The 7247-nt window shown below is 43.4% G+C and overlaps 1 protein-coding gene across 5 annotated transcripts in view; it reads right to left on the reverse strand.

The window, feature by feature from the left end:
- PIP4K2A (phosphatidylinositol-5-phosphate 4-kinase type 2 alpha) overlaps nt 1-7247 on the reverse strand; it is a 181839-nt gene that overhangs the window by 76154 nt on the left and 98438 nt on the right. The gene's annotated exons all lie outside the window — the stretch shown is intronic.

Consider the following 7247-nt stretch of genomic DNA (forward strand, 5'->3'; position numbering starts at 1 on the left):
GCGGTGGCTTCTCTTGTTGCGGGGCGTGGGCTGTAGGTGCCTAGGTTTCAACAGTTACAGCAAGTAGGCTCAGTAGTTGTGGCTCGAGGGCTCTAGAGTGCAAAGGCTCAGAAGTTGTGGCTCACAGGTTTCGTTGCTCCTCAGCACGTGGAATCTTCCTGGACCAGGGATCAAACCCATGTCCCCCGCCTTGGCAGGCAGATTCTTATCCACTGTACCACCAGGGAAGTCCTCTTTTTATGTTTTTTGATTTTTGAATCATGTTGAAGAATTGCTTGTTCTAAAAATTAAGTACTTTAATACTTAAAAAAAAAAAACCCCTGTGACAAAAACATACATGCAAGCTATTAGCAATAGTTATAAAATATATATTATATCCACATAATACTTAAATGTGTCTTCCCTGGTGGCTCAGTGGTAAAGAATTGGCCTGCCAATGCAAGGGACATTGATTTGATCCCTGAGTCAGGAAGATTCCCTGCAGAAGGAAAAGACAACCCACTCCAGTATTTTGCCTGGGAAATCTCATGGATAGAATTATATTATGTTGAGCCCTGCATGAATTTTTGGATTGGATACCACCACCCTCATTTCTGGATCCACGCTGACTTTCAAGTGGTATTTGTTTTTTTTTGTTTGTTTGTTTTGTTTTGTTTTTTTAGCATAACCATTAAGATTTCAGTTTCCCAAAGATTATCATTGTACTAGAGGAAGTAGCATGAAGTTGAGATTGTGAACTCCCTCAAATTAGTAGTTTGCATGGTGTCTCGCAGATGCTGAGATCATCATGGTTCCCTTGAAATTTTAAAATATCCCAGGGCACTCCTGGGGAATTTGCTGCAACGCCCTGGGCACTTTGGCGCATTTTGGGGACCACATGTATAAACAGCAGCAGATGCTTAAAACAGCAAATTATAAAATATAATTAGAGAATATTTATGTTCCAAGATAATCAAAATAATCCCCTAAATGCATTGTACTGGATTACAACCTATAACCACTTTATATTCACCCCAAACAACCTTAATCATTAGCCCATATAAACTGATGATCTCTATAACCTCTTCAAGTAAATCGTTTTCTTGGGATAATGCTGTATCAACTGTATTTGTGCAAAGCCAAATTACAATCTGTTGCTATGAAATTATGGTAATAACTTTATCAAGCATCAGTTTTAGCCCATTCTAGACTATACTATTAAAATCTCCTTTGTGTTATGGCCTATAAAAACTTATGAAACTTCCACTTAATCAAGACACTAGACTAACTTAAAATCATATAATCTCTCCCATTCAGTTTACTCAAGTATCTTACAATATTAAATAATTCTGAGTATATTTGTGAAAAATTAACATCTATACATCTTGATGTTAGCACTGGACTGTCAAAGTTCAGAGGGAAAAAAAAGAATCAGAACTGAAAACCAAGTCTTGTGACAAGCACAGTTAGAACAAAGCTGGATAGCAATTAAATCCATTTCTCAATATCTTGTGGAAATAGAAGAGAATAAATAAGAGCAGAGGAAATTTATAGGGTGACAAGGAAAAGTGAAGGAGCAACCGACTTCATATTGCTTTCACCAAACTAAATAGAAGTTGGAGAGAACATAATGATTCCTATCACATCTCAGCTTCTAGCAATTTCTGAGAAAGCAAAACCCAGTCTAGAAGTGGGAACATAGAAATCCATCCCTCCCTCCCTCGTGCTGCTGACATCTGTGTTGGTAACAGTATCTCTTTGGAAAGCCAGCGGGAAGAGAGACACTTTGGGGATCCTTTTTGCTCTATCTGGTTCCTGCTCAGAAAAATATTTGTGGTAAAGCATGACAACCTTCCAGCCCCAGTGGAATGTGTAATCTGTGAATTTCCCTCACTGATATGTATTCCACATCCATCCTTTTTATGTGAGCATCCACTCTGCTGGCTGCCATGCAGAGACCTTTGTTCATTCTCACACTGTGTCTAGAGAGGTCCACACATTAATGGAAGAAGTGCCCAATGTCAAGTTCCAACAGTGATAGGTGTTGGGAGGAAGGAGGCCATCAGACCATGAGCAAGCAGGACAGAGGCAGGACCAGGGCGGGGGTGGAGGTGAAGGAGGGGCCAGCCTGGAGCGGGAAGGGGCAGGGGGAGGGGGTTTCCAGGAGGTAGGGTAGAGGGTGCAAGGCCCTGAGGATGAAGGCATGAAGTGGAGTAGGACGAGGATTGGAGTGTGGCAGCGGGAGGTGTCAGGGGGCCTCGGGTGGGGGGATTGGTGGAGGACAGCAAAGGAAGCCAGGCCCGGGACACTGAGGAGGGGAGGTGGGGGGAAGGCCGACCTGGGCCGGGCTAGTTTCTCAGAAGCCTGGAAGGAGAGAGACGGTGAGGATGGAGAGAGGGGCTGAGTCCAAAGGAGGGATGTTCCTTCCTGGGTAGGCTGGGGTCACTGGGCTCCAAGCCTGCCTGAAGGAAATGGGCTTTGGGGAGGCAGCTCCTCCAAACAGCCAACAGGTACGTACAAAGTGTATCTAAGCAACAATGTCAAAATAGTAATTTTGACTCACTAATTCTGCTGGAATCAACAGATTTTTGATAGCACTTCCACATTGATTTGACTTTCCCCCCATAACAAAGAGAAGGCCAATAAACCAGCGACTCTCAATTCCTTTCCTCAATCCCTCTCCCGCTTTTCCTACATTCACTGACTTTCTACCGATCTGTGGCCAACAGTGTTTTACAATAAACAAGGCCATCCCATCGTTTTGCTAAAAAAATGGAGAAGAGGGAAAGGGGGCCCTGAAGAAGTGGCGGAAGCTGACCAGAGCGGAGAGGGGTTCCCGTCCACTGGCTCCTTTTTTCTCTGAGAAGGAGGAGCCCTGAGGCTCTGCTGAGGGGGGAGGCATGTGGCGGCTTAGAGGGAACACAGAGAAACTGGAAAAAGTGATTGCAGACGTTGGAGAACAAGTCTGAAGGGAGAAATGCGGCTGGGCTTTGGGCACAGTGATAGTCATTGCACAGGGCGCCAGGGGAACCCAAGGAGTGACATTCCCCAGAGCTGGGCTGCAGGGAGCTGGTGCTGATTAGGGAGGACCGGGCTTCTTTGGGTTTGAGGTTTTTGCTAGCTGGAATGAGCAGTGAAGTTAATTCTAGGATAATCACTCGGAAATGGAAAGTCAGTACAAAACCCTCCTCCCTGACCACAGAGAGCCTCCCGCTGCCGCTGATGGAGCCGCGAGCACACAGAGTGAAGGATGAAGCTGGAGTCCAGACACTACGTGTCCTGGGAACTTGGGGCAGCGGGCTGGGGCAGATGCACAGAAGGGCTTCTGGGAGGCAGTGAAGCCCGGTGTGGCTCTTGAGGGATGGAAGGCATGACTAGTGTTTCATTTCAATACATTTCGACAAGCTCCATCTTCACAAACCAGGAGTTCCTCCCACGAAGGAGGAATGCTTGGCCCTCATTATTAGAGGAAAAAAGAGACAAGAAATCAAAGCCGACTGCGCTTATAGCTTGGTTTATGGAGAATCATTAGATGATGAAATCTGGGACTTCCCTGGTGGTCAATTCTGAAAGAGATGGGAATACCAGACCACCTGACCTGCCTCTTGAGATATCTGTATGCAGGTCAGGAAGCAACAGTTAGAACTGGACATCGAACAATAGACTGGTTCCAAATAGGAAAAGGAGTACGTCAAGGCTGTATATTGTCACCCTGCTTATTTAACTAATATGCAGAGTACATCATGAGAAACGCTGGGCTGGAAGAAGCACAAGCTGGAATCAAGATTGCTGGGAGAAATATCAATAACTTCAGATATGCAGATGACACCACCCTTATGGCAGAAAGTGAAGAGGAACTAAAAAGTCTCTTGATGAAAGTGAAAGAGGAGAGTGAAAAAGTTGGCTTAAAGCTCAACATTCAGAAAACGAAGATCATGGCATCTGGTCCCATCACTTCATGGCAAATAGATGGGGCAACAGTGGAAACAGTGTCAGACTTTATGTTTGGGGGCTCCCAAACCACTGCAGATGGTGACTGCAGCCATGAAATTAAGAGACGCTTACTCCTTGGAAGGAAAGTTATGACCAACCTAGATAGCATATTCAAAAGCAGAGACATTACTTTGCCCACAAAGGTCCGTCTAGTCAAGGCTATGGTTTTTCCAGTAGTTAAGTATGATGTGAGAGTTGGACTGTGAAGAAGGCTGAGCGCCGAAGAATTGATGCTTTTGAACTGTGGTGCTGCAAGAAGACTCTTGAGAGTCCCTTGGACTGCAAGGAGATCCAACCTGTCCATTCTAAAGGAGATCAGCCCTGGGATTTCTTTGGAAGGAATGATGCTAAAGCTGAAACTCCAGTACTTTGGCCACCTGATGGGAAGAGTTGACTCATTGGAAAAGACTCTGATGCTGGGAGGTATTGAGGGCAGGAGGGAAAAGGGACGACAGAGGATGAGATGGCTGGATGGCATCACTGACTCAATGGACGTGAGTCTGAGTGAACTCCAGGAGTTGGTGATGGACAGGGGAGGCCTGGCGTGCTGCGATTCATGGGGTCGCAAAGAGTCAGACACGACTGAGCGACTGAACTGAACTGAACTGAACTGGTGGTCTAGTGGCTAAGACTCTGAGTTCCCAATGTAGGGGTTCCCTGGTCAGGGAACTAGATCCCATGTGCCCCAACCAAGACTTGGTGCAGCCAAAGAAATAAATATGAAAAAAATAATAAGATGATGAAATTAAGAGAGACCCTTAGTGGTCCTCCAGTCTAAGCCTCACTGTGCAGATGGCAGCATATCCTGATACAGCCGGGCCTTCATCATCAAGGACGATTTGACACTGACTTGTATAATATTAGACAGCTACCAGCTACTCCATGGGCGTTTTGTCCAGACTGTCTTTCCTTCACGATGCCTTCACATTTCTTTTGAGTTTCTCTTTCCCCCCAAATCCTCTCCCCATACCCCTCAGTCAGGTGAGTAGCTAGATTTAATGACTTGTAAACAAACACTTCACAAATCACAGGACCTACCGCTTAAAGGAAATTCTTAATTAGTAGACGATACTTTTCGATAGTGTGTCCATGAGCCCCCTCTTTTTTCTACAAGCACATTTTATTTTTTTATATATGGGACTCACCAGTCATTGATCAGTTTTACAAGATATATTCATTACAGCACTGCCTGACCATTGAAAGGCCTGGATAATTCTCTCCTGTAACCTATTACTGTGACATCACACAAACTAAACTATATTCTTGTCTCTGATTCACATGAACGAGCTGATGCAGATCATGACTATGAGCTATATCAACTTGAATAAGGTTGGGTTGACTCTATTTCTTCTGTATTCCACGTGCAGTGAGGGACTGTGATCTTGACTTTAGAACAATATTCTTGGGTTTCAAAATCTTCTGTTTGGCATTCTACCTGGTCTAACCATTCTATATAGCCTACCTGGAAACTGGCAGATAATGGTTTATCATTATTAGCTTGCATCAGTATTTTAACAAAGCAGTTATACTTGTTTCTGCTTTATAGCTATTCCATAGATACTGGAAACACAAACACATAGTTTCATTTATATATGCTATATAGTATTTATAAAAGAAATAAAAAATATCTGGTTTAACCATTACTATTTTGGAGGAAAAAATAACACACCCCCGTAGGAAGAGGCACACATCATGAAATCTAAATAGTTTTTAATTTATGGAGATAAAAGTACTTTTGGAGTTTACTTATTAAACTTCCATTAGGTTACTTAAATAATAAACTGAAGTTCTATTATTAAGGCCACATTTACGGTTCCTTTGGGTAACAAATATTGAACAAACTCTCACAACAAAGGTGTAATATCACTTTATTCTTGTGAAGTAGTTAATAGTTGTCAAACCACTTAGGCAAATAGCTTTTCCCTTTCTGTTTGTAATGACAGTCACATCCACAGTCCTATAATGCTTGTGATTATAAAAGTTTATTGCAGATACCCTCACAGAGGAGCAGTAGGCTGGGTGCCCCGGGAAGGGTCTCTTGCTCATGTTTACACTGTGCCAGGCACGGTGTAGTAAATAGGCTGGTGTGGACCAGCCCAGACTTTCTGCTTAGCCATCGGGCATCAGCGTGGACGGTGCCGGGGCCCAGCATCAGACGTTAAATAAAGCGGCTTTGTTGTGAACCTCAATAGACACAGGGGCCAAGCGGGGATGGGAGGGTGAGTAAAAGGATCAGTTCAAAGTGTCCAAATGTTCCTGATTGTATTACGGTTCTGCAGGGGGTGAAGGGGGGATTGTTGGGGGGCGGGTGGTGGTATGGGGAGGAGTGTGTAGAGGGGAAAGATACCTTTGACATGGAGGGGGTGGATAAAAGAGGATGGAAGGAGCTGGTGAGTTCTAGGCTCCCCTTGACCTTGACTCCTGTTGATATTTGGCATTAACCTTGCTGCTCACACTTCGTGGACATCTGACAAGCATCACATTCAGCACTCTAGACACAGTAGCTCAACCAGTCTTCAACCAAATGGAGTAGGTGCTGTTAGTATTGTCTCCATTTTCCAGATAAGAAATTGAGGCTTAGTGAGATTAGGTAAACTAGTCCTGCCTAAACCCTCTTCAGTCAGGCAACTCACATGAGTTACCTCAAATATGCAAGTCAGAGAGCGAGGCTGGCAGGCCCTAAGATCCTTTGGAGATTCTGACGGCCTCTGAGCAAGCGACAAAGCTGTCCACCTGCAACTCAAGTCTTCACTGTGTTAAAAGCTTCTAAAGGAGTCTTTTCCTTTTTTTCCTCTAAGGAGTAATTACATAGATGTTTAGAATAAATGATTAAATGCATGTTTAATTGAATATGCACCACAATCTACAATTAACCTCAGCTGTAATTTTAATAAGTGCAATCTAAATTTGGAAAGACCTGTATTTCTGAGAAGTTTACTTCTCTGACATTCCTTATCATTTCAAAAAAAAGGGGAAATACTGTAAATCAAGTATAGTTCAATTTAAAAAAAAAGGAAAATAAATATTCCTCAACATTCCATAACCTTAATGAATCCTAAAGAGTATCCTTAAAGGATACAAAATCAATTTCTCAAGCAATTATGTATCAAAGCAAATGGTTGAGTTTTCCCTTATGAAAAAATATGATTAACACATGGTACAGTAGAAGTCATGTGACTTTCCTTTTTGTAACATACGATATGACCCAACTCAGAAAAGGTATCTTGATCACTCTCTTCAGCAAAACATTCAAATTTCTATCCCACTCAAGTTAC

Source organism: Ovis aries, chromosome 13, assembly GCF_016772045.2.
Source record: "Ovis aries strain OAR_USU_Benz2616 breed Rambouillet chromosome 13, ARS-UI_Ramb_v3.0, whole genome shotgun sequence".
Lineage (NCBI taxonomy): Eukaryota > Metazoa > Chordata > Mammalia > Artiodactyla > Bovidae > Ovis > Ovis aries.